This window comes from Felis catus, chromosome C1 (assembly GCF_018350175.1).
Source record: "Felis catus isolate Fca126 chromosome C1, F.catus_Fca126_mat1.0, whole genome shotgun sequence".
Taxonomy (NCBI): domain Eukaryota; kingdom Metazoa; phylum Chordata; class Mammalia; order Carnivora; family Felidae; genus Felis; species Felis catus.
The window spans coordinates 3,307,413-3,334,929 of record NC_058375.1 but is presented as its reverse complement, the minus strand read 5'-3'; the positions used below and the strand labels follow the sequence as shown (position 1 = coordinate 3,334,929).

Below are 27,517 nucleotides of genomic sequence, written 5' to 3'. Positions count from 1 at the left end.
CTGCTGTAGCCTGTTGCGTTTTGTTCTAGGGCACAATAGCTGTGCGTTGTATCCCCGGCACGTCCCAGGCTCAGAACTGGGCAGGACACACAGAGGTGACAGCCTAGTGACCACGGGCTGCAGTATGTGACATCAGTATGGGGGCCACGTCAGAGGTCAGCTGGGGTCTGGGGTGTGTGGTGTGTGCACTGGGGCCTCACCCAGCCTGGAGGGGGTAGGAGCTTCCTGGGGTGGCCGGAACAAACTTCCACAATCTGCAGGCCTTCAAGACAAAAGCCATTTATTCTCCCACAGGTCTGGGGCCAGAAGTTTGAAATCAAGGTGTGAACAGGTGGACGTGCCCTCTGAAGGTCCTCGGGAGGGTCCTTCCAGCCTCTTCCAGCCTCTGGTGTTGCTGGCATCCTTGGCGCCCCTTGGCTTGAAGACACGTCACTCCGGGGCGCCTGGGTGGCTCAGTCGGTTGAGCGTCCGACTTCGGCTCAGGTCATGATCTCACGGTTTGTGGGTTCGAGCTCCGCGTCGGGCTCTGTGCTGACAGCTCAGAGCCTGGAGCCTGCTTCGGATTCTGTGTCTCCCTCTCTCTCTGCCCCTCCCCTGCTCATGCTCTGTCTCTCTCTGTCTCAAAAATAAATAAACATTAAAAAAATTAAGAAAAATGAAGACACGTCACTCGAATCTCTGCTTCCGTCTTCACATGGACTCCTTCTCTGTGTGTCTGTCTCACATCTCCTGCCTTTTTTTTTTTTACAAAGAGACCCAACACTAGGTCTAGGGCCAGTCCCGGGGCAAGATGATCTCATCTCAAGACTCCTAATTACCTCTACAAAACTCCCTTTCCCATCAGGTCACATTCACATATCTTTTTGGGAGCTACGACCCGTGGGTCATACCCACGGTTCAGGAAGCCTTCCTGGGGGAGGCTGCTACTTGCACTGGCTGCAGAGGTAGAGTGGAGTCATCCAGGGAAAGAAAGGGGGAGAGAGGGCACCGAGGCAGTGGGGGGTGGGACAGAAGCAGGGAATAGCAGTGAAGGAATCTGAGCGAGCAGCAGGGGTTGGTGAGTCTGAGATGGGAAGTAGGGGGGAAGTAACAAAAGTTCTTGAACACAATGCAAATTCAGGGCTTGGGGCCACATCCTCTAGTCAGTGGGGAGCCATGGAAGACTTCAGGCAGTAGGGGAAAAGCTCCTGACAACAGAAAGAGAACAGGGCTGGGGGGACCTGACTGCAGGGGGGTAACCCCCTGGGATGGAGTCCAGTGGGGAGAGCCCTCTCCCTCCCAACCCTCACTCTGTTCGAACACCCCTCCACCACACACACACACACACACACACGCACACACACACACGCACACACACACGCACACTTTCTTCTCTGGGGTGTGTAGGCTGCGTGTCTCCAGCCATTTGGCCAGATGGAGGCAGAGATGATTGAGATTCTGGGCACGGAGGGGGTCTGGCAGCGCTGGCTGTGGGTGCGGGGAGCTCATGTCCCTTTTCAGTATGCCTGCTGCTTCCCACCCGGCCTGCTATTGAACTATTCATCTATAACATTTGTAGGCCTATTAAGAGGGAAATACAACTTCATAGTTACAGATAAGAGATTAGACAGATCAATGGGAAGTGTGTGAAATAGACTGAGCGGGGGCGATGTTATAATTTTCAAATTATGATCTTGCTGACTTTGGGGCTGTTGGTTTACCGGCTTGCCGTCCGTCTCTTGACCGCGTCGGGTATGACTTTTTCGTGATGGGGACAGCAGTCTGGTGGAGTGCTTAAATCCACTTAGGGATGCGAGAGCCAGGACTCCGTTGACTAGGGATACGGACGGCCTATCGGAGCCGTGGGAAGTCGCCATTTTTTGTCTCCTACTTCTGGGTGTGCGAAGACTTGTCCAGTCAGAGTGTAAAGCTGCAGGCTTTGCCGGAAGCTCTCAGTCCAGCAAAGTACGGTGGCTGATGACAGGGACTGAGATTACCTGCCCACGCAGCGACTCCTCAGAGGGACCCTCTGGGAAGCTGCCAGCTGGATGCTACCTGTACAGGAGGCATTTGCAACGAATGTTTCGAAAGGGCCAAATCCCCTCCAGGGAGGCTGGTGGCCCCAACTGCCTCCCCCGGCAGCTGGCCTCCTGCTGGTCCACCTTTGCACCAGCTTCCTAGAGTTCCTACCTCTCTTGCTGCTCTCTGGTCACCTGCTCCTCCTTTTCTACCTGTGATCCCCAGTAGGAATGGCCTGCTGACACTGCCCTACACATTCCAGGGGCAGGGGCTCTTATCAAGGTCCCAAGGATTCTTAGAAGGGAATTCAGGAATTTTCTTTTCCTACTTTCTTCCATAAAGCCAAAGAATTTCAGAGCTTTTCGGTACTCGGTATTGGCTGCATGACCTTAGGAAGATTTTCTAATGACTGTGTGCCTCAGCTCTTAAGTGGGGCTCATCATAGTGTCTGCCTCAAGAGGTGAATGGAATAATCCCGGGGGAGGGGTCAGCACCAAGTGACATACAGCAAGCTCTGCATAGACCCCCACCGTCACCACCCCCACTGTCACCATCATTATCACCATCACCACATTACTACCAATTATCGTCATGGTTTAGGTTATATTGTTCGGATGTTCTTAAACACATTTCTTTTTTTCCCCCACATTTTAAGAATAAATACCCCCCCACACACACATGCACACATACACACAGAGGGGCAGACAGATCCAGTGAGGGAAAGTTGATCAAAGAAAGACAGAGGGGGGACACGGGAGGTACGTGGAGAGTAGAGGCACACATGTGGAGGTGTTTGGACAATGGCTGAGAAAAAGAGTAGAGTAGACTTTAGCATGTTGAATCCTGAGGCAGCGAGAACATGACCCTGGCTTTGACCAAAGTAGCTGGGTCCATAAGGCACCTTCTTAAGCAGTGGCAGCCCAGGACTGTCGATATTGCCATATTTGTGTTGTAGACGTGATAATGGTGATCATAAGCTCATTGGAGAGGACATCACCTCTTGTCTTTCAGGATAAATTAAACTGGTAAAAAGCCTTGGTTCCCCTTACATAAAACACGGTATTTTAGTAGTTCAAATTCTACAACGGAGACTAAAAGCAACAGCACGATGGGTAACAGGACATTGGTGTTGGTGGGTCTGGGAGCCACAGTGGAAGCCCAGAACTGAGATCAATAGAGAACACTCGCCCAGCTTCTAAGACAACATGAGGCCACACCACACAGGCAGAGCTTCCTAAGAGACAGTGAAACCGGTCCTGGGGCATCGTCACCCACCTGCAGGGTATGTAAGAGAGGGGGAGACGCTCAAAAAGGTATTGACCAGAGAGGAGGGGCCATCTGGTGCCATTCTCTTCCTCGGCCGGTGTGTAGAATCCAAGGGAGGGAGCCTTCATGAGAACTGCTGTGTGGGTGGGGGGCATGGCTGTCTGTAAGAGCCCCATTCCTGTGCCCCACAGCCATACTGGCCCCTGGGGCTGCCGGCACCAGAGCCTCTGGTACCAAGACGACGCTTGGGAGGATCGCACCTGAGTCCTGGACTTTGCCGAGCCCACTCTCAGCTGGTGAAACACAGGGGGAGGCTGGCTGGGTGGCCAGTGAGCACGAGGAGAAGGAGGGAAGCCCCCATTTCCAGAACTTGGGGTAGGGGGTCAAGTTACCTAGTGTCTTGAGAAGTGTCTTGCAAAGACCCAGTCCCAAAGAGCTGACCACCTGAGCCAGCCAAGCCCAGTGGACCAAGGCTGTGAAGGGCTCAGAGGGAGCAATAAAGGTCATCAGGAGACTGAGTTAGTCAGGCCAGCCCTGGTCATACTGCAGTGACAAATGGTCTCCAATTATGACCACATCACAGCAGCCCCAGTCAAATAAAGACTTATCCTTTAAGGCTATCTCCAATCCCCACCCAGCCCTGGAGGAGCCTGAGAAGTAGCTATTGAGAGAAATCACAGACCATGTTTCCCACTCCTTTATGGGAAGCTGAATTCATGGTCTGGCTATAAATTAGGGAAAGAACAAAGGTCAAAGTGAATGACAAAGGAAAGTTTGAAATTGGATTGATCTTTTAAGTGCCTGGAGTGAGACTGCTCTTAGGGTCACCAAGTACAGTTGTATAGATTGCACAGTGCACAAAGGTATCTGGCCAAATGGACTAGTAGGTGCTTAAACCCATGCTTAGCTCTGTTATCTAAGATTTGCATCCCAGCAAGGGGGCTGCATCAATTCAGGGTTGGGGGCACCCATTTCTATAGGGGACCTTTAAACATCTGCATTAAAAACATCATACATATGAAGGGGTGGTCATTCCAGTACCTAAAATGCCTAGAAAAACCTGGGGATGCACCCACACTGTTATCCAGGGTTGGGCCAGGGAGCTCTAGTCCAGCAGAGTTGAAAGACATTGGTGGGAAAAAAGTAAATTTATACCTTGATTGGACTTCACTGGATTCAGTCCATGTAAGAACACAATAATAACACACAATTCTGAGGAAGGAAAGGGGGGTGTTGCATGTATCCCCAGGTTCAAAGACGTGGGATTGCTGTGCCTACAGATGTTTTTGCGCCTGTGATGTCACTGGAACAGCAACGCTTTGTAATTCATGTGCGACTCTGAGAATAGATGTGGTCCAGGCATCACGAGACTGGGGCCCAAATCTGTACGGTTCCACTCACTAACTAGCTGTGACCCTGGGCCCGACCACCCAGCTTCTCCAGGTCTCAGTCCTTGCTGTCTAGAATGAACACTAGAGCCCAGTGAGCTAACATTCCATTTCATGACCACAGTGATGGCGTGCTATTACCAGACACGTGGTTCTTATCAGGAGCCAGCCAACATTACGAGCACATTTATGTATGTTGGCTCATCCCCTTGTGGATAGGTACCCTATTCCCACTCTACTGAGGCAGAAATGGAGACTCTGAGAGGTTGAGTGGTCTGTCCCAAGCGTCACAGCTATGAATGGTGGAACGGGGATTTGAACTCAGTCTGAATGTCGCGTTTGTGTGTTAATGCCATGCTCCATGGTCTCTCTGATGCTTGCAAAGCACCAGGCATCCTGTAGTGAATGAGTGCCATGGGCTGGATGCTGTGCTGGGCCCTTTCACCTGCAGCTCATTTTGCCCCCAGGACCCGCCTTGAAATGTGGATGCCGCCTACAGCATCCCGCGTACAGAAAATGAGGAGCATGCAGAGCAACCAAGCTACCCAAGGTCACGCAACTGGTCAGTGGGATGCCCAAGATTCAATCCCAGGGCTCCCTGATGCCAAAAGGAGAGCTTTTCTTTGGTGCCGAGCCTCCCTCTGCAAGCCCAGGGAGGCAGAGCTAAGTCTCGGCTGGCATTTGCCTGCTATGGTTTGCCCATTCAGGCTCCCTGGTCTGGTCCCTGGGGATTCAGCCAGGAAGGTCTCGGGGGATCTGTGCACCCCAGAGACTTGGGGTTCCGTGATGTGCATGTAGCAGGCTGGCCCCCAAAGAGGTAAGAACTGTGGTTTTGGAACGTGGCTCTTGCCCCCCAAGCCCATGAAGTTCCAAAGCATTCTTGACTTGGCTTTTGTGGAGTTTCCCGAGGGACCCGTGTCCCAAAGCCTCCTCCACCAGAGCAGAGCTTGACGGGGAGTTGCTGTTGACTACAGAGTAAGAACTAAGCTTATGGAGGCTTCCAGTGGTTGTGGCTACAGTGAGGGAGGACCGAGCAGTTGGCACTACTTTAGTCCTAGGTCAATGGCATCGTGGTCAGGCTGCTCCTCTTCTCTAGAAGAGCCCCACCCAGCCTTCAGCCTCTGGTGGAGAGGACACTGTCTGTGCCACAGCCAGGGCTGGTTTACATGGGTGACACCATCCCTTCTGCCTCTTAGACACAAGAGACCCACATCTGGTTCTCAGGTGGCGATAGAATTCCAATACTTCCAGCTTGGTTGAAAATGGGTTGATTATGTCTCCAGAACTGTGCTCTCCAATATGGTGGCCACGAGCCACATGTGGCCGTTGAGTAGCTTGGGTGTGCTTATTCTAATTAAGATGGACTGTGACTTAGTATTAAAAAAAGAAGGATATAAAACGATTCATTAATAATGTTTATATTGATTATCTGTTGCGATGATCTTATTTTGTGATAGATTGGGTTAAATGCTATAATGTAATATAAAATAATATAAAAATGAAAAATGAATTTTATCTGTTTTTCTTTTACAGTGTTTTAAATGTGGTTGCTAGAAGACATAAAATGATGTATGTGGCTTACATTATTTTTCAGAGAGCAGCACCGTGGCTGGGGCAAGAGCTCAGGCTTTTAAGGACTGGTGCTTGGAACAGATTTTGGACGTTACTAAGCAGTAAAGGAACAGCCTCTGATTTATCCTTTCTTCTCCCTCCTCGCTCGCGCCGGGCCATCGAGAACACAAGGAGGTTGCTGATGAGGACCAAACTGATGTGGCTTTAATGTTGGAAGAACTGTGTTAATCACATGCTGTACAGCAGGCACTTTCCTTACCCTACATTACTTAATCTGCGAGGCAGATGCATTTGAATCCCATTCTATGGATGAGCAAAGTGGGCTCGCAAAGGTCTCCCAACAGGGCCAGGCTCTGAACTCTGGAAGTGGCTAGGGCAAGGTTTGAACCCAGACCGTCTAGTTCCACACCCAGGGGCTCAGCTACTCCACATCGGTGACAGCAAGGGTGGGGAAGACCCATCTGACTAGCTGGATGGGGCCTTGAGGGACAAAGGAACCAAAGGGGGCCTTGGAGCTGGCACTCCAGGGGTTATTACCAGGGTCTGTGGCTCACCGTGTGGCTTTAGGCGAGGCAGCTGCCGTATCGTCTTTCAGGTGGAACGATGGACACCCCTGGTGTCCTTGGGGAGACTGAATGAGAGGTAGGCAAGCGCCTGGATCCTGGCAAATGGTTATCATTCATTGAGCTGACCCTTTACTTTGGGGAGGGCACTTGTCCCCAGCCCGTCTCTCTGCACCTGCCAATCCATCCACTTCCTTCACTCATTCACCCACTGCAGCCATGAGTCAGCTCCCTGTGACATCTCAGGACCCTGCAGTCTAACAAGATGTAAGCCAGGCCCAGCAGAAGCTCACTAGCAGACCGGTGAAATGGACATGGGAGAGCAGAGCCCAGGGGCCCAACCACGCCTGCCCGCCTTCCTGGAATCAGGTCCATCAGGAGCGCCGAGGAGGTGCTCAGTCCCCCTGCGCCAGGGAGGTGGTGAGTGAGCTGAAGGTTGCAAGCTCACCTGCCTGGCGACCCAGCCTCCCCAGAACCAGGCTCTGCCTTGCCGGCTCCCTTCTATGGTCCAACCGGGAGCCCCCTTCCAGTGGCTTCTGGCAGAGTTGACAGGGGCCCCCACCTGTCTGAATTCCTGGATGTTGCACCTGTTTTAGGGTCATGGGGCCGCTAAGAAAACCACGGATGGCGGCAGGGGGAGGGCGGGGGGGGGGTGCTTAAAGCAACAGAAAGTTGTTGTCTCCCGGTTCTGGAAGTCAGCAATCAAAGCGTTGGCAGGGTCCTGCTTCGCGGGAATTTGCAGGAAAGAATCCTTCCATGCAACTTCTAGCTTCTGGTGGCAGCTAGCATCCTTTGGCTTACGGATGCGTCCCTTCCGTCTCTGCCTCTGTCATCCCATGGGCTTCTTTCCTGCACGTCTGCATCTCTTGGTCATGAGGACACCAGGCATCTTGGATTAAGGGCCCACCCTACCCCAGCAGGACCTCATCCTAACTGGTCACCTCTGCAATGACTGTATTTCCAAATACGGTCACAGTCTGAGGTTCTGGGAAGGGTACGAAGGGGGGGGACACTCCACAACCCAGCACACATCCCACAGTCACGTTCTACCCACTTACAAGGACACCCCATTTTTTGTGGCTGGCCTCCAGACCTACCTGCCTTCATGCTAACGCCTGGTGCTGGGCCCCAGCTTCTCCTTCTGGTGATGGAGAGGGGAGCTCTGGTGGGGAGAGAACAGGGTCTGGGTGGAGCCTGCCAGAGCCCTCCTAGCAAGCTCGCCAGCCAGGAGAAGGGTTCCGTCGTACTGGATTCATTCACCTGAGATGTTTTTCTTATCGGAGCTACTGAGAACATGCAAGATCATCCACCAGCTTGCCAGGCCAACAAGCGCAAGTTTCCTCATTTTTGTATATCCCCTTCTAGTGTTCGCCCAAGCATCGAGTAGTTTGGTAGTCGTGTAACGCAGCAGAGATACGATTCGTTTTATGGTTTCACTTTACTTTCTCTCAGAGGCATTTTCCCCATTGCTAGTCTCATAATTATCACTTTAAAAGCCGCATAATGTTGCATTAGCAGGATGTACCATGATTTACTTAACTAAATGTCCAGCCGTGGTAGGACTGTTGTTTTACTATTTAAATAGCGTGATTATGAACATCTCTGGAATTTGGCTTTTTGATTCTTATTTAATTCTTTGAAGGATTACATTGAAAATTAAACATTGCATTTCCGTTTTCTTTAAATAAACGATCTCTCTGATATCCTGACATTTTCTTAAGAATTTAGCACAGAAGAGAGATTGTAATATGTAACACTGTTTGCCTGTTCGACTTTGCCTTTGCTTTTCGTCGTAGCAGTAAAATCAGATCCCCTGGGAGCCAACCTCCCTCCACTTGACCTCCGTGTGCTCTGGCTGGAGCCAGCCTCACCCCAGTGCCAGGGGATGGCATGGGAATGTCCCACACATGGGGGACAGCATTTCCAGTCCCCTTGGCCACAGAAGTTGGCCCAGGGATGGGAAGATGGTCAGGTTTGTGCCAGTCAAGTTGGGCCCAGGGTTTCTGTAGGAATCACTTGGAGGATGGAACCTCTCTTCCTGGAGCTGTGGAGATGGAAGCCTGGAGTGTTGGCAGCCACTATGCCACCATGAGGTAAGTGTCTGGGCACAAAATGAAATGAAATGAAGGGAATGGAGAAGGCAGATGGAGAGAGAGAGAGAGAAAAAAAAGATAGGGGAGATGAGGAGACGGGGGGAGAGGGGTGGAGGAAAAGAGACACGGGGCCCTGAAATTGTAGATTGAGTCCCTAGCTGGTACAGGTACACAAGCCATCAGGTGATCTTTCTTTGCTGAAGCCCTTGTGAATTTGTGTCTCTTGTCACCAAAGTGGTGCTGTTGGGTATTCTGCATTAGTGCTTGCAAACTATAGAAACCATAAAAATATGAGATACTTTTCATCTGTTGGCATGGCAGCTGGGAGGTGATTAGTAGCTTAGAATGGAATAAAATGAAGACAGAAAGTCTGTGTCTCAGCAGATAGCTGGTTGGTGATGGGCCAGAGAACACAGGGGAGCTGTGTCTTGTGTATTCCACATGCTCACTGTGGTAGGTTCGAAGAGCACTGGACAGAGAGTTCATGGACCTGGGGCTGGTGTCAAGTCCGCTGTTAACTGTGCGACCTGACAAAGACCCATCTTGTCCCTGAGCCTCTCTTCCTCATCTGTGCAGGGGAGAGAGACAGCCCTCCCGACTTCCACCTGGGTGGCCAGCCTCGATCTCTTTCCAAATGTACCCTCCGCATAAGATTTCATTTGAGGGTAAAAAGAGCATCAACCAAAACAAATGGCACCCCCATAAAAGCAAACAGTTGGCAGGTCGGTGAGCTCGATGGCTAATCCCCGTGGCGCCTTCCAGCTCCAAATCCCTATGACATCAGGGTGCCTTTGTCCCCTTTCTCAGTAAACACTACGACCGGCTGCCAGGCCCCAGCGGCCGATGTTTCTGCCCCCCTTCCTGTGGGGGAAAGGAAGTGTTCTCTCTGCCTCTGGGTCCCCCCAGGGCCCTGGGCAGGTCTAATAATGCAGGGGCTCCGTGCAATGAGGGAGTAGGTCAGCTTCTCAAACGTATCCCGCGAGACCAAGAGCCGTAGCCTAGAGATGCATATTTCGGATGAGTGCTTTCACGCTTTCTAGTGCACCGTCCCCAGTCACGCCAGCGTCTTCGACCTGGCCCCCGCTTGCATTTATTCCATCCGGAGCCTTGGCATTTGGAAGGATGTTTGATCATCCTGGCTAAGAGGGGTTGTCTTTTTAAAATATAACAACTGCATCGAGACTTTCTTGTCATGGCCCATAAGCCTACCCAAGCAAGGGCGTGGCTCTGTAGAATCCTCTGGTGCTTAGTTACGGGGCAAACTTTTGAAGGTCATGCTGGAGACACAAGGAAATATGTTTCATGATCTTCAGGAGTCATCACCGGATAATTTCTGGCCTGGTTTGGCATCTGTGCCCTTGACTCGGCGGCTAATGAGTTCAGGGGAGATGTATAGGGCTAAAATAAAATACTCTTGTTAGAGCGCCTTATCTCTTCCAAGGTGGCTTTACATTAATTTCCTCACTGTCTTTTCCCCCAACAACTCTGTGAATTGAGCAGAGAGCAGGTAGCATGATCCCGATTTTGCCGGGGAGGAAGGAGGACCCAGAGAAGTGACAGGGCTCCCCCAAGGTCACCCAGTGATTAAATGGTAGAGTCAGTATGGCAATTCGCATCTCTTGCCTCCTGGTCTTTGTTCTTTTCATTAAGCCCAAGTTTGGATTTAGCAGCTCAGTGAAATTTGAGGCACAGGTTTTTACCCACAAGGCTTTGCACTCACCTTTAATGACCAGGGGATTTGTTGCTTGATTTACTGTCTAAAAGCAGAATGGTTAATTAAATATAAAGACAGCAAGCTTTGGTAGGAAAGGGGGAAAAAAATCCCATGTCATTGTTCTTTTGCTAAATGAGAAAGTGCTGAGCCATCTGTCCAAGACAGCAACCCCAAGTGGAAATTCATTGTTCTTTGGTTATTGTTTCAAAAAAACACAAAACCCAGAGGCTTCTGGGTACAGGTATACAAGGAATGTTCGATGAGGGACAAGAGCAACACAGTTGTTCGTAGCAGTTAATTTTCTTAGTCCTTTGGACAAACAAAACCAAGCAAAACTCTGAGTATGTTCCCCATGAATACCAAAATGAGATTAAATTCAACATCTAAAGACTTTTAATAAAGACGAAGCCGGAAGGATTCGACCACAGGGAATTGCCGACCAAAAGCATTAGAAAATTGGAAACCAGAAATGAGACACCAGAAGCCAGGAGACATCCCGGGTTACCCAGGAGACCGTGGTGGTACCCAGCTTGGATGGGAGCATATTCTTCCTGTGCCGGAGTGAACAAAACCGAGTAATTATCTCCCCACAGAAATCACGGCAGCCAGTAATTAATGGGCAATGCCGCTCCCAACCAGAGCACCTGTGTCTGCACAGCCCCGAGTGACAAGAAAGACACTTTGACAGTCTCACCTCCAGCTGGTACATATAGGCGGCCTGTCTTCATGCGACCAAGTGTATGAACCACCAGAATGATATGATCTCTCTGTGGGTCAACAGAATAATTATCTTTCCTCCACTGCTTGTTAAGTTGTGTTTTCCCGAAAGACAGGCTGAAGTCCTAACGCCCTGGTAGTTGTGAAGGTGACCTGATTTGGAAGTAGGGTCCTTGCAGGTGTCATCAAATTAGGATGAAGTCATTAGGATGGGCCCTGACCCAACACGACTGGTGTCCTTCAAGGGAGAGAACTCAGAGGAGGGGACGACCACGTGGAAATGGAGGCAGAGATTGACGTGGATGCGTCTGCAAGCCAAGAACAGCCTGGAGCCACCAGCATAGAAAGATCCTCTCCTGGAGCCTTTGGAGGGAGCACGGCCGCACCAACCCCTTGATTTTGGACTTCGGGGTCCCCAAACTGGGAGACAGTAAATTTCTGTCGTTCGAGACCCCCTGTTTCTGGTGTTCTGTTACGGAAGCCACGCGAAACCCCCCAGAAACACCCACAAGTCCCCAGGAGTGTCTCAGCTGTGGAATGAATTCCAGCCTGGTGTGTGGGAGGTGCTCCCCCCGCATCATGCCGAGTCAGGCAGGGTTGTGTCTTGACAAGGGGTGGCGGGAACCTGGAAACCAGCAGCGCATTGGTTGGAAGCCCACCTGGCCTCCCTTTCCAGGAGGCCCGATAACACCCACCAGACACTGTGTGAGCATCGACGTGTGCCTGGAACGTTCTCCCCCTGAGCAGCGCCGGGGCTCACCCCACCTCGTTCAAGCCCTTGCTCAAACGCCGTCTTCATGAGAGGGCTTCTCCAATCAGCGACTGAGATGTGCACCTTGCGCCCCCAGCGTCCCAGCCCCTCTGTTCCAGGTTTCTTCACACTGTCTTCTCTTCGTACTTACGTGTTTTGTCTGTTGTCTGTCCCTTCCCTGGAAAACGCTCTGTGAGCCCGTTTTCTACACTCATGTGCCCCGGTACACATAGTAGGCACTGACTACATACTCATTTGTGGAGTAAATGGATAAATGAATGAATTCCCGCCAGAGACGTTGGGATACTTCAGGTCCAGTGGCTCTGGGTCGTCCACTTGTACGAATGTGCTTTCGAGAACAGCGCTCCCCTCTGCTGAAAGGGAGGATGTTTCCCTCTCATGTGTGAAATCTGAAAATCATGGCTTTTCACATGGACTCCCGTATCCCCCAAAGAGAAACGTGGGCCATTATAACTTAGCCACCCCTGCTTTTTAAAGCGGTTGTTGAAGAAGGGCTGAAATCTGGCTTGAACGTTGTCTTGGGCCGTTTGGGCTGTGTAATAAGAATAGCATAGATTTATACATTTGTCTGTCATAGTTCTGGGGACTGGAGGTCCCAGATCAAGGTGCCGGCAGGTTGGTTGTCTGGTAAGAAGACCCAGTTGCTGGTTTGCAGCCAGTCACCTTCCCTCTCTGTCCTCTCCTGGTAGAGGGGACAGGGGGCTTTTGAGGGTCCCTTTTATAAGGGCATTAATGCCGTTCATGACAGCTCCACCCTTGTGACCTAATCAGCTCCCAAAGGCCCCACCTCTTTTTTTTTTTTTAATTTTTTTTCAATGTTTTTTATTTATTTTTGGGACAGAGAGAGACAGAGCATGAACGGGGGAGGGGCAGAGAGAGAGGGAGACACAGAATCGGAAACAGGCTCCAGGCTCCGAGCCATCAGCCCAGAGCCCGATGCGGGGCTTGAACTCCCGGACCGCGAGATCGTGACCTGGCTGAAGTCGGAGGCTTAACCGACTGCGCCACCCAGGCGCCCCACCTCTTTTTTTTTTAAATATGAAATTTATTCTCAAATTAGTTTCCATACAACACCCAGCGCTCATCCCAGAAGATGCCTTCCTCAATACCCATTACCCACCCTCAAGGGCAAGGGAATTAAAAGCAAAAATGGGGGCTCCTGGGTGGCGCAGTCGGTTAAGCGTCCGACTTCAGCCAGGTCACGATCTCGCGGTCCGTGAGTTCGAGCCCCGTGTCAGGCTCTGGGCTGATGGCTCGCAGCCTGAAGCCTGTTTCCGATTCTGTGTCTCCCTCTCTCTCTCTGCCCCTCCCCCGTTCATGCTCTGTCTCTCTCTGTCCCAAAAATAAATAAAAAACGTTGAAAAAAACAATTAAAAAAAAAAAAGCAAAAATGAACTACTGGGACCTCACGAAGATAAAAAGCTTCTGCACAGCAAAGGAAACAATCAACAAAACTAAAAGGCAACCAACGGAATGGGAAAAGATATTGGCAAATGACATATGGGACAAAGGGCCAGTATCCAAATCTATAAAGAACTCACCAAACTCCACACCCAAAAAACAAATAATCCAGTGAAGAAACGGGCAAAAAGGCCCCACCTCTTAACATGGCCCCCTTGGGAATTAGGACGAAGTGAGTCCCGACTTCAAACACACGTACTGACTGTTCATTCATCCATTCATTCATTAAGTCACCTTATGTAAGACACCGGAGAGGCTCAGGCTCCTTCCTGAATGAGCTCGCAGTCTGGGGGCAGAGGGCAGCCGTGTCTCAAGCGACAGGAAAACAAAGCAGGGAGGAGGCTGCGTCCTGGGTGTGCGATCTGCGGTGCCGCCTGGGGCTCGCGCTCTGAAGAGCCCAGGCTGGCTTCACGCTCCGCTGGCAGCATTTTGAAATCGTTTTCTCTTTCCTCTGGTGTTCTGGAAGTGCAGTCTGCTGGGGTGGGGAGGGAGGGGCGGTGAGCGCGAGCAGAGGACGTGTGTGTGGTTGCTGTGACGGGTGTGGTTTCCTGCCGCCCCCACAGGTCAGACATCACGGCGCTGCCCTGTCCAGGACATTCGCGTGACGAGCCCTGACACACGGACGGGGTCATTTCGGTGACTCCACATACAACTTAACTGCCCTTATCTTTGCGCTTACAGCTGGCATTGCCCACTCTCAACACTACTGGTAATAACACTCATGCTAATAATTTAAAGTCTTGGGGCGCCTGGGTGGCTCAGTGGGTTAAGCCTCCGACTTCAGCTCAGGTCGTGATCTCATGGTCTGTGAGTTCCAGCCCCGCGTCGGGCTCTGTGCTGACAGCTCAGAGCCCGGAGCCTGTTTCAGATTCTGTGTCTCCCTCTTTCTCTCTCCTTCCCTGCTCATGCTCTGTCTCTCTCTTCTCAAAAATAAATAAATGTTAAAAAAAAAAACCATCTTACTATTATTTCTTTTCACTTAAAAGGACATTAAATAGGGGCGCCTGGGTGGCTCGGTGGGTTAAGCATCTGACTCTTGGTTTCAGCTCAGCTCACGACCTCACAGTTTGTGAGTTTGAGCCCCGTATCGGGCTCCTGCGAGGGATTTTCTCTCTCCCTCTCTCTGCCCCTCCCCTGCTTGCTCTCTCTCTCTCACTCTCTCTCAAAATAAACAAATAAATAAACAAAAAACCCAAAAAGACATGAAACAGAGAATTCAAGACACCATGGCAGTCAAGAGACTGCAGAAGGCAGGGTGGAGTCTTGGGTTGGTACCTCTAATGGTGCTTTCTGGCTGCTGTTGAACAAGGCCCAATCTTTTCTCTGAGTACTGGGTCCTGGGAAATATGTAGCCAGCCCTGGCAGGAAGAAACTGGTTCCATCAAAGAGGAACGAATACAGACAGAGGGTTCAGAAGAGAAAGGTAATATCCAGTCGGGGCAAACCAAGAAGGACCCGGCTTTGAGTGGTCTTGGCCATGTGACGGAGGACACGAGAGTCCATCGTGCCCTGCTGTGCCACTTGGAGACAGCTGGTGCAGGAACACAGAGCCAGGCTAAGGGGTCCAGCAATGAGTGAGGGGCCCAGCTGAGAGCAGGCCTGACCACTCCCAGCTCTGGGTGATGTCACAGAGCAGGACAAAAGTTTGGTCCTTTGCAGGATTGTGAGGCCCATCGTGGTCTGGGAGCCCAGAAAGGAGAGGCGGCCTCGGTGGCCACGATCACTAGTTGTCACACCTGGGACGACTGACCTTGTTCCTCCACCACCCATGCCACCCGCTGGGGACACCACTGCCATGGCGGGAGAGGCACCAAGACAAGCTGCTGGTCTGACCAGTACATCCCTGGGCGGCAGAGAGGCCGGAGCAATTGCTTCATGGAGAATTCTCCTCTGGCCTTGGGGGGCTCCCCCACTGTGGGTTCCAAGTGGGGCGGGGATGCATCCCGTAACCTTGCCGGTGCTCTGGGACAGATGCAGATGTCAGGTTACCAGCTGTGTGCGTTGGAGGAGAAAGGGGCATGTGTTTTCATACAGGCTGACGGTCGCCCAGCCCTTCCTGCGGGCCCAGTGCCTCAACACCGTCCTGTGAGGCAGGGGGCTAGACCCCAGCCTGATACAGGAGGGCGTGGAGGCACAGAGAGGGTGTGGAGGTGGCCCCAGGTCACACAGCTGGAAAGAGCTGAAGTTTGGGGCCCCATGGGGTTTGTGGGGGCCTGAGATCTAGACTTCCTCTCTCTGTGGCTACTTGTCATTGGGGCTGACCGGCTCCTGCATCAGAAGGGAGGCTGCTCGATCTGCGAGAGGATGCCAGTGACCCTTGGGGGTTCTCTGTCATGGGGTGCTTCTGTCTCTTCTTCTTCGTGATGGAAGTCAGTGGGTAACAGACCCTGCCAGAGGTCCTACCTGAGTCCCGGCCAGACTCCCACCCACTCTGTGGCTCCCTCCCAGCCGGGGGAGGCTGCCGGTGGCCGGGAGAAGCCCACGGGCACCCTGCAGAGCTGTGCGTGGGCAGCTCACACAGGGAGTCGGGGTGGAGTCCGTGGCCCGTGAAAACCCAGTCCGGGCGTCTGGGGCTCCTGTGCTGGTTGTCCTGGGTCCTGTGGCCCGGCAGCTCCTCCCCGTTTCCTGCTGAATCCCTGCTTAGCTCCTTGCTACAGAACCAGACTGCTGGCCTCTCTCTTCCTGTCCCTCCCCCCTCCCTCCACCACCCTCCCTCCCTCCCTAGCTCTCTCTTTCTTCGTCTCTATCAGCTGCTGTTGCCTTGATTTCTGTGTCCCCCGCAGTTCCACCACCCACAGGCTCAGCGTGGTCCCGCTGGCGGCTCTGCCCGGGCACAGAGGCATCCTACTCAATCCAGCGTCTTCTTTCCCTTTGCACTCCCTTCCCAAGTTATTTGTGTTTGCATCAAACAGCAACCAAGGAGTGTGGGCTGAAGCTTGGGCGCAGGCAATGTTCCAGCGCTTCGGAGGGCCTGGGGGTTTTAGCCCAAGGGCTCTGCGGTGAGGATAATTTGCTGTGGGGGATGCACGGAGGGATGGGGAGGAGAGCAGAACCTGGTGCAACGTGTGCATGGGCCCGCCTCCTGGGAGGAGCCATGGGTCCTGGGAGGGACCCCCTCCAGCCCCTGCAGGAAGGTCGGGGGAGGGAGAACCAGCCTAGATGTGGCCCCTCCCATCAGCGTGCAGGCCTACGGGCATCACTTACAGGGGCACTGGAGGAGAGAGACAGAGGGCTGAGCCCTGGCCCCCGGGCGATTACCGGGTGAGACTAGTCGGGAGCAGTGAGAAGGCCCCCCGGGCTGTCCACCCGGGCACAGCCTACCAGGGCAGGAGGCCACACTGCAGGCGCCTATCTTCATCAACAGGCAGTGAAAGATAACGGGTGGCCCTCCTCCTCCTCCAGGTCTTCCTGGTTGACAGAATTTTCCAGGGCAGCAATGTCCACAGTGCACGTTGAAGATGGCTTTTCCTCCTCCTCAGCGTCTCCCTCTCCCTGCTCCCTGGGGTCTGCTCTCAAATGAGCCTCTGTGCCCAACCCTCACCTCAGGCTCTGCCTTGGGGGTAGACCGAAATTAAGACACCTTTCATCCACAGACCCTCCCCTGACACGGGTCTCTTGGAGTCATAGTGGTAATTCTACTGCTGTATTTGAATACACCCTGGTATCCCTTCTTGAGCTTCAGCTGGGTTTTTGGGAGTGGGACTCTGGGTTCTCTTAAACAGGAGGAGAGTATGTGATCAGGTCAGCCCCCGGGGCGGGGGGGCACCCAGTGCATTTACTGACGAGTGGACGGATAACTGACTCAGGTCTTACAACTTGATCGACATTCTTTCCTTACTTGTCACTCACTGAATTTAGGGGTGAACAGACATTCTTTGGAGCCTCATGCAGACTTGTGTCTAAGGAGAGAAGGAGCAAGCTTTGCGTGCAGATCTCGGGGGTCCAAGGGGCGCACCAGGCGTCCAGTGCTGCCTGCGCCGGTGGGGGGGGGGCACTGGCTTCATCCCAAGAAGTGAAATGCACCCTTAAACAATAGGCTAGGAGTCCTTAGACTGCAAGAGAGGGAAGGACCTGGGTGCCTCCCTAGGAAAAGGAAACAAAAACAAAGCAAAAGTTTTACCCACAGGAATGCATTACTTGCTGACTTTTCAAATGGGTTTCACCCCAGGAGCTCAGGAAATTGGCTCCGGGGGCTTTCTTGCTTGCATTTTGCACTGAGGAAACTGAGGGTGGGTCCCAGGCGCAGAATGAAGCTGCCCTGGGTCACAGGGCTGTTTTGTGCAGAGTCCCTGCTGAGGTCACATCCAACTAGAGGATGGGGGCTGCAGGGACAGGACTCCGTGAAGGGCTGCACGGACACCGCGAATCCAGTCCTTCCCCGGAGCAGACAGCTCATGCAAAGCAGAGGAGTTATCGATACTTAACAGAGAAAACAAACACAAGTAGAGTGTACTAGAAAAAGCGTCCTCACAGAAAATAAGATTAGTCATTCGAGGGAGGAAGAAAAGAGAACGCTAATATAGAACAGAAAGTAATTCCCCTTGACAACCCCGGACCGCCTGCCTCCGCCACGGCATTTTCCACTTCGGTACAATTTGTAAATTTATCCTTTCTTTGGTCCTTCCATTGGTTTCCTTTCCTTTCCTTCATCTGTGGTTTATGCTAACACACAGGAAGACCGGCTTCTAGCCTGCTGCCTGCTTGTTTTTCCAGAACATTTCTGCCGCTTCTCTATGCCCATTTGTCTCCCTCTTTGCTTAAGAAGGATCTTATGTCCAGGGCGCCTGGGTGGCTCAGTCAGTTGAGTGACCGACTTTAGCTCAGGTCATGATCTCGCGGTCCGCGAGTTTGAGCCCCTCACCGGGCTCTGTGCTGACAGCTCAGAGCCTGGAGCCTGCTTCAGATTCTGTGTCTCCCTCTCTCTCTGCCCCTCCCCTGCTTGCTCTCTCTCTCTCTCTCTCTCTCTCTCTCAAAAATAAATAAAACATTTAAAAAAAAGAAAAAAAAAGAAGGATCTTATGTCCAATCCCAGGGGTCAAAAGTCACAAAAAAATAGTGAAGGTTATTTAGGAAGAACAAAATGGCAAAATGGTAAAGCCCACTCTTTCACGGCACTCAAATTTGATTACGTTGATTCAAGTCCTGACATGATCGGAACAGCTGGCCAGCAGGGAGGATATCCGCAGCACCCTGAGGTCTCCTCCCAGCACCTTGGGCGCAGGATGTCAGGGGAGGTCTGGGGAAGATGTCGAAGCGGGTGTCTGCAGGATCTGGGGGTCAGCTGGCGGAGGACGGAGACGGGGTACAGCGTCTTGTTTCCTGGCTGGGTCTCTACCAGCAACTCATCCATCGAAAATGAAATCTCAGTTTTCCACATGAAAAATAAAGGCCCTGATTTTCCTTTCGCCAAGAGCTTACGGAATGTAAATGAACCCTTTTCTGCAACACCGAGCCCAGATGCAGAAGATCATCTCACACCAGCCAGATAAAAACACGATTAAACAGTATTTTCCCAAGCATCTTCCTCTCATTGAACGTCTTCCACCAGATACTTCACTTAGATCGGAATAGAAGACGTACCGAGAAATCAGAACCACAGTCAAGTCTCCTCGGCTTCGCGTATCTGACCGACGAGAAATTAAGCGGCCCCAGATGCCCCCCAGGGAGCACACCGTTCATTCCCTGACACAGCTCCAATAATCACACTACCTTAACCTAATAGAAAAGGGTAAACACATTATTTTGCATGAAATTATGTTTCTTAATGAATTAATAATAGGGTTACAATTCTCAACTCAACAAGCAGGGAAATACAGAGTATAAAATAAAGGCACGTAATTGCATTATAATTAGTTGGTCTGTGTGGAGCTGGGTTGAGGAATGCATTAGCTCTGATTGTGGGAAAGGAAGGGTAAATTGTGGGCAGGGTTGGCCCCTGCTGCCGGGAGTTCACACGGGAGAGAGACAGAGGGGAGGAGAGGCTGCAATTAACAGTCCTGAAATAATAATGATTCATTTCTGCCAATTGACCCCAGCCATTCTGAGATTCCGATTCGGGGATTCCGATACAATCTGTCCTAAGTGGACCTCCTCATTCCACACACTCATGACCTGCCAGCCACAGCCTTTGCACACCCCCTGCACCAAAGTCAGCATTTCTTCCTGCGCATCCTTGGTTGTAAAGAATTTGCCATTTGCCCAAAGAAATATCTGGCCTTGGACCTCAGCTTCTGGGAGGCGATCTGTATCATACCTAGTAGGAGTGTTCTTTGTTCAGCACAGAAGCCAGCCATGCTGGATGTAGAGTGGAGGCTGGCCACGCCAGAAAGACCAATCTCATGATGTAGTCGTTGGTTGCCTATTGGTAGCAGTGGGCCTGGAGACTGAATTCCACCACACAAGCAATCCTGTCAACCATGCCTATGTGATGAAGCCCCAGTAAAAACTCTGGACACTGAAGCTAGGGTGAGCGTCCCTGCTGGCAATACTTTGTGTGTGTGGTCACATGGAGGCAGGAGGGTAATGTGCCCCGAATCCAGAGGGATGGAACAATGGAAAGCTTACATTTAGAGCCCTTCTGGGCTCCACCTTGTACTTCTTCCTTGGGCTGAATTTGGTTGTGCTCTTTATAATAAACCATAACCATGAGTGTAACCACTTTCTGTGAGTTCTGTGGAGTTTTCTGGAGAATTATCAAGACTGAGTGTGGTTTTGGGAGCCCTCTGAATGTGTAGTTGACATCGTAAGTGAAGGTGGTCTTGAGGAAGACTGTGATCTCAATCCTGAAACGTAGCTAATTCTGGGCAATCCCCAATGTTTTTGAAAGTTGTGTTTCTTATTCTCCAGATTGGAACTCTGGCACTATCTATGGCTACCTCATTCCTCACTTGTTTGTTTTTTCTTTTGTTTTTGTTTGTTTGTTTGTTTGTTTTTTGGCTGAGTTAGCTGTGTAAGATGTGGCTGGGGTGTTTACTTTTCCATACGGAGTAACACAAAGCATTTATTTTTAGTGCAGTCACCCAGCTTTTGGATCTAAGCAAAGTCTTGACTTGACCACCTGCAGGGCTCTCAGCGAGGGCTCAGGACTCAGAGCACACCTACATTTGAAGAATGGCTCAGAGCAAGTGCTATAGAGCTATCGACAGCAGAGATAGATGTGGTCACCTTGTATGCCTCCACAAGAGCCATGATGTATGTCTATGGCTTGCTGAAGGGCCATTTCCGAGTTTCTCCTGGAGACCCAAAGAAGGCATCAAAGCATTACTGGAAAGACAGTTGGTGTCTTTCAGGCCCCAGGAGGCAGGACTCACCTGTGTTTTTGTATCCATCTCTCTCTCTCTGATTCGTGCCAAGGGTGTTCCAAACATCCAATAAGCCCTTGAATGTGTTGTGCTGATCTTTATAAGGTGTAGAGGCTGGTGAAAGTCTTGAGTTAGCCTGAGGAAGAGAAAGATGGGGAGAAACTGGAGGACAGGGAGCAGAAGGGGGAGAAGGAGAAGGAGAGGAGGGGGAGGAGGAGAGGGAGGAGGAGAGCGTGCAGGAGACATTGCTGTTTGATAAGAACAACTCATGTGCAGCCATACCTGAGTGTCTGAAGGGGGCAGTCACAGCTCTGGAGACTGGCAGAGCTTTGCTGCATGGAATTTAGATTACCTTGCTACCCTGTAATGGCACACAAGCATCTCCACGGACATCTCTTAAGCTCACGGATGACTGGCAGGTAATTCCCCCAACCACGCTTTCCGTGTGCACACTAACTGCATGCCCGAAGCTTAGTCAAAACCTAAGAGTGGGTTTGAGAACCAGCGTGTGATAAAGTCCCTGCTAGCAGATGTGTGAGTTCACAGGTTTGCACGTGGAATGAACCTATCTGGGGCCTCCTGTGCCTGTGGCAGATTAAATAGTGGTGGAGGCTCAAAGCCCCTTCCTGCTCAGATGAGCCCGGGTCTGACTCCTGTGTCCCACTCACTTTGCTCCTCACCTTGGGCACGCTACTTAAACTTTCTGAGCGTGTTTGTTTGCTTATCTATAAAATTGGGACCCGCCGCCTACATCTCAGGGTTGTGATGAACATTAAGCAGAATGAGGCAGACAAAGGGCTTAGCCCACTGCCTGGCTCGAGGAACAGTTTCTAGTTTAACACTGGATAAAGGAGACAATACCTATGTGAGCTAAGCACCACTTTAGGTTACGACCAAGGCAAACAGCTTTGGAAAGGGTGATAATATCCAGTCGTAAAGACTGCGGGCACAGCATGAGTGAAGGAAAAGCTTCTTAATAGCTGCCTCCCTTAGAACAAACTCAGTTCTGTTGGTTTGGACCTGGTGGTGAACTTGGCCTTTATTTGCTATTAACCTAAGCAGAAGAATTCAAATAAAGTTGTTGTCAGGAGCATATTTCTTCCTAAATCCAGAGCATAATAAAAAGCAATGACTGATCTGGATGTCAGAAGAGTAATCGAAAATTCTACTTGCAGCAAATACAAATAGGACTTGCTGTTAAAAGGACAATATATTCCAGAAAGAGAGAAAAATCACCAGATGACCAGCCCCATAACTTTCCTTGAGTCTCAGGATGGTGAGTTTTGGGACTTGAGTCAGAAAAGAAATTCGGCTCTAATGTTTCCCTTCCAGAAATTTTTCAAGAAAGGGGTCTTCTTTCAAGGAGGTAAAAGCAGTTTTTAGTTGGAAACAAAGACACTCGCTCTTCAAAGATTGGGTTATGTATTGCTTTCTAGCCACCAGGGCTCACTGCACGTAATGAAAGCTCTTCTCGAACTGGCTTCAGTAAAGGAGGAATTTTGACTTGTTCCTGGGGGATGCAGGGGTGGAGAGACCTCAAGGCATGCTGGATCCGGGAGATCTAAGCACTTGCGTAACTTAATCCCTCTATCCCTCAGCCCCGCTCATCTCTGCTTGATCTGATTCCCTAGCAGCCCTCTGCAGGTGGCAGGCCAGAGAATGGAGACAGTGGCACAGGCCAAGGCTTGGGCAGGGCCTGCCCTATAGTTGGCGCTCTGTGGGCAGCGTGCAGCATGCTCTAACGAGGGCTGGTGCAGGTATCAGCTCCATGTTACAGGTGAGGAAACTGAGGGACAGCTCTTCAGACCACGCTTTGGGCAATGGCAGAAGGGCTCTTGGAACCTAGGTGGTCTGCCCTTGGTGCCCACGCTCTCAACGTCTGACATTCCAGGACTCGTCTTTCTCTAGCTCCCACGCTGGTGGAGGAGGAAAGCTTTCCAAAGTTTCAGTGACGCAGAAATCTCTGATTGGACCTGCTGATGTCACACGGCCATCCTTGACCCAGTCACTGTGGTCAAGAGCGTGGAATGTTCTTGTTGGCCAGCTTTGCTTATGAGTTCACGTCTAGGGTGCAGAGTGGGGTGATGGGACGCTGTGATGGGCAAGCATCCCAGAGGCACCCAGACCAGTGGATGGGCAATTAACTACCACCATCCATGGTACCCTTCCGGCACTCTCCACCAGAGTGTTCGTTACAATACGAGGAGAGGGGAAGGGAGGGGAGGGGTGGGGAGGGGGGTGTGCAGGAGTGGAGCCACTGTTTGTGGGGAGGGGAGCCCAGGGGATACTAGTCTCTGGTTTGGCATTTATTCCCCAGTTTCTGAAAAAGGCATACCCTGTAGGCTCTTGGCATTCTAGGGACTTATTGACGAAAGAGAGGTGCCCTTGAGGCTGGAGAGGCTTGAGTATGCCCGTACGTCCCGTAGAGCCTTCTGTGGCAGTCCCGATTCAATCACATTGCTCAACAAGATAAACAGGAAAATCAGCTGTCAGATGCAAGCTGTCCCAGGATCTTACAGGACTTGGACTGGTTTCGGAATTAACGAACCAGATGCCAACCAATGGAGATCCTTTCCGCGGGCAGCACCTGGCCCGAGGTAAAAGAAGCCCTTCTTCCTGATTGTGCAGCAGACTGTGGAAAAAGCGTCACCCTTGATATGCATAGCGTGCTCCTCTCCTTCCTCCTAATAAATTGGCGCAACATCTTGCACAGCTAAATCATTATGGGGGAGACTAAACTCCAGAGGCCAGTTATAAATGCACAAAAATAATATAGAACTAGGTACATAAAGTATAAGCTGATTCTTTCATCTATACTAATGGATTTTAAACAGAGACAACAGGGGCACCTGGGTGGCGCAGTCGGTTAAGCGTCCGACTTCAGCCGGGTCACGATCTCGCGGTCCGTGAGTTCGAGCCCCGCGTCGGGCTCTGGGCTGATGATGGCTCGGAGCCTGGAGCCTGTTTCCGATTCTGTGTCTCCCTCTCTCTCTGCCCCTCCCCCGTTCATGCTCTGTCTCTCTCTGTCCCAAAAATAAATAAAAAATGTTGAAAAAAAAATTTTTAAACAGAGACAATAACTGAGGAGAAGCACCAGGCACATTAGAAATTAAAATTAGGTTGCAAAGCTTCCCGATTCATACAAGGCCAGCGTACAATAAGTGATTCACAGGAGCAATTCTCAGGAATAAAGTCTCACATATTTTTACATTATCTGATGGGCTTCCTGTTTTGAGACGCTACATTACAATGTACTCTGCTCATGATTTCCTCGCACCATATCCGGGCACGCCCCTGAATTCTGCCTTCATTGGCTAAACGCTAAAGAATAAAACATTCTCACTCTTGTGGGTTTTGCTGCCCAGGTCCAAAATGTCTCTTTATTGACCGTAGATCACTGTTTCTTTTCACTGATCTGTAATGAGTTGTTCCCAATATACGTGAAAAAAAACCCCAAAAACCTCTTTCTTTGATTGTAAGAGTAATAAATCATCATTGTAGAAAATCTGGAAACACAGACACATAAAGAACAAAAAGGAATTACCTTCGGTTGACCACTCATGGTAAATCTAGCTGATTTTTTAATTTCTTTCCTTCTGCTCTGTATGGACGTATATGTGCCGCACAAAATTTGAATGATACCACATGTAATGCACGATTCTGCCTCCTGGTTATTGATTTTTTCTCCCTTAACATTATCCTGTGAATAACTTGCACTTTTCCTATATATTTTTCAAAATGTCATTTTAATGGCTGCATAATACTCTATTATACAGATTGTCATAATTCATGAAGCTCTTTCTCAGGTTTCTTTCGTAAGTGGTGCCACCATAATCATCTTTCTACATAAATCTTTGTTTATGCATTCAACCAGGCATTTATTCTGACCTTGGTTCTGTGAGAACCACTACAGTAATGGCAGAAACGGTGGCAGACGTGACTTCTTTGCTCAGGGATTTCCTACTTCCTTAGGATACGTACCTACACGGGGTATTACCTTTCAAAACCTCTTACTACACATCGTCAAATTGCTGTTTACATGGATTGTGCCAATTTACAATCCTCGATTGCCAGAATAATCTCAACTAGCTTTTATTGCAGACTTACTGTGCGTTAAAAGCCTTAGAGGTGCTATCTCAGCCCTGGAGGAGGTAAATGCTCTTAATAGTCTCGTTTTATAGGTAAAGTAATAAATACTCAGAGAACTGAAGTCACATGCTTGTAAGAGGTTGGGACAAAATTCAGACCCAAGCAGATCCTATGGCCAGATCCTAACAGGTGCACTGCAAATTATCGTTATTAAATTTTGGCCAGTTAGGAAAGATAGGAGTCTTAGCGTGGGTTTGATCTCTATTCATTTGGTTACTAGAGGAAGAACTGATTCTAAGTTTATCAGCTCTCTTGGCCTTCAAAGTGAATGGTTAATGCCAATTTGATTTACCTCCACCATCTGACACACTTCCGTGGTACCCTCCCCACCTCTCCAAATGGTGCACACTTTGGAACCAGACATTAATTTTGTGTGTTTGTTGTTTATAGTTAACATACAGCGTTATATTAGTTTCAGGTGTACAATATAGTGATTCCACAGTTCCATACGTCACCCAGTGCTCATCACCACAAACGTGTTCCTTGATGTTTATAGTGAACGGAATAACGGTGTGGGGTTTACAATGTGTCAGCCACTTTGATCCAAACATGAAGATATTCACGAGACATTTTATAAACATAAAACCATCCAAGGTCACAACTGAGAACTTCTTTCTGTGTAGTCAATTTCCTTTGAGAGTGCATATCTTAAAATTTAGCGTTGTGGTTTCTCCATCCATAGCTTACTCACAAGACTGAATTTAGGCTATAGAGTTCAGAATTTCCCCAAGACTGAAATCCCCACATCATCTGTATCCTTCCATCTCAAAGGACAATGTATGGCTCTTCCTGGCCAAGACTTACCAGTCCATCAATGCTCTTTATAGCGTGTACAGTATTTTTACTCATTACTTACCCCTCCTTTATCTGAGCCTTTGTCTCTTTAGTGTCTCCAGCCACTGTTTCTAGAAATGCTCAAGTGTTCCCCATTTTAGGAACCTCCCCTTGCTCACATTTTCTGCTCGAGCTAACTATTTCCCACCCTCCCCCCCACTCTGTTTATCTAAATTTCTCAAAAGAAGGCTACATTCACTATTTCAACTTCCTGACTTCCAACTAACTCCTTGGGCTGGCTTCCACTTCTCAGCACTCTACTGAAGCACTCTTCATAAGGCTGCCAAGAGCTTCCTAAAGCCAAATGGAGTGGATCTTGTGATCTCTTTTCTGTGGATCTTCCTGATGCATTTGACACCGTTAGTCTCTAATTCCTGAAAACCTCTCTGCAGTCACTGTGCCCTGTTTCTGTTCACTCTGCTCTCTAATCCTTCCTTCTTTGTCTAGTTCATTGTCTCCTGGTTTTCCATTCACCTCCCAAATCCTGGTGTCCCCTGGGGCTCAGTTTTGGCTACTTCCTCTTCTCATATTATATATTGTCCTTAGGTGATTGCATTTACTCTTGTGGTTCAACTGCCCCCTACATCCTGATGACTCCAAATCGATGTATCCAGCCTGCAGCTGCCCCCCTAGTTTGAGAGTCGTATACCATTAACTTCCTAGAACAACTTGGATGTCCTATGGGTAACTCAGTTGCTCTCATTCATAAACTACCTCTTCTTCCCATTTCTTGATTTCAGTTGCAGATACTATCAGCCACTCATTTCCTAAACTAGTTGGAAACTCAGGGCATTAATTTGAGATTTCTATGGTTTTCTAGTATAGATGTTTAGTGCCATAAATTTTCCCTCAAGTACTATTCAGCAGAATCTCACAAATTTGACATGCAATATTGTCATGTTCCTTCTATTCAAAATACTTTTTAATTCCTCTTTTTTCTTTCTTTCTTGACCAAGGGGTTATTTAGAAGTGTGTTATTTAGTTAGAAAATTCTTGGGGGATTTTCTATTGATATTTGTCTTATTTGCTTATAATTTATCTCTATTTTGGGCAGAAAGGTACATCGCATGACTTCTCTTTTTGAATTTAAGGCTTGTTCTACGACCCGTTATGTGTCTCTTGACACTTGTCCCTTGTACACTTGAAAAGAATGAGTTATTGCTATTTTGGGTGGAGTGTTTTATAAATGTCATTTAGGTCAAGTTGGGTGACTGTGGTATTCAAATCTTCTACATCTTTATTGTTTTTCTACTATTTATATCTATTATTGAGAGAGAAGTATTGACTTCTACAACCATAAATGTGGATTTGTGTCTCTTTTCCTGCAGATCTGTCAGTTTTTGCCTCATGGATTTTGAAGCTCAGTTATCGGGTGCATTAACATTTACAATTGTTTTGTTCTCTTAATGAAATAACCTTCTTTATCCTTGATTATATCCTTTACTCTGAAATTTACTTTGATATTAATATAACCATTCCCACTATATTTTCCTTAGTGTTAGCATGGTATATCTTTTTCCCCATCCCTCAACCTATTTGTGTCTTTACCTTCAAGTGTATTTCTTGCAGGAAGCATCGAGTTGGATCTTGCTTTTTTATCCAATCTAACAATCACTGACTTTTAGCCAGCTCTATTTAGACCATTTATATTTCAAGTGATTGTTTATGTGATTAGGTTTTAAGATACCA

The 27,517-nt window shown here is 49.6% G+C and overlaps 2 long non-coding RNA genes across 2 annotated transcripts; both read right to left on the bottom strand.

The window, feature by feature from the left end:
* Positions 1-263: 263 nt before the first annotated feature.
* LOC123379448 lies at positions 264-7,426 on the bottom strand. The gene is made up of 2 exons (XR_006583849.1): positions 6,779-7,426; positions 264-6,426 (listed from the first exon to the last, which is right to left on the bottom strand). It is a non-coding gene; the product is annotated as an uncharacterized LOC123379448 (long non-coding RNA).
* Positions 7,427-10,969: 3,543 nt separating this feature from the next.
* Positions 10,970-15,104, bottom strand: LOC109502046. The gene is made up of 3 exons (XR_002160377.3): positions 14,820-15,104; positions 13,779-14,019; positions 10,970-12,615 (listed from the first exon to the last, which is right to left on the bottom strand). It is a non-coding gene; the product is annotated as an uncharacterized LOC109502046 (long non-coding RNA).
* Positions 15,105-27,517: the final 12,413 nt, after the last annotated feature.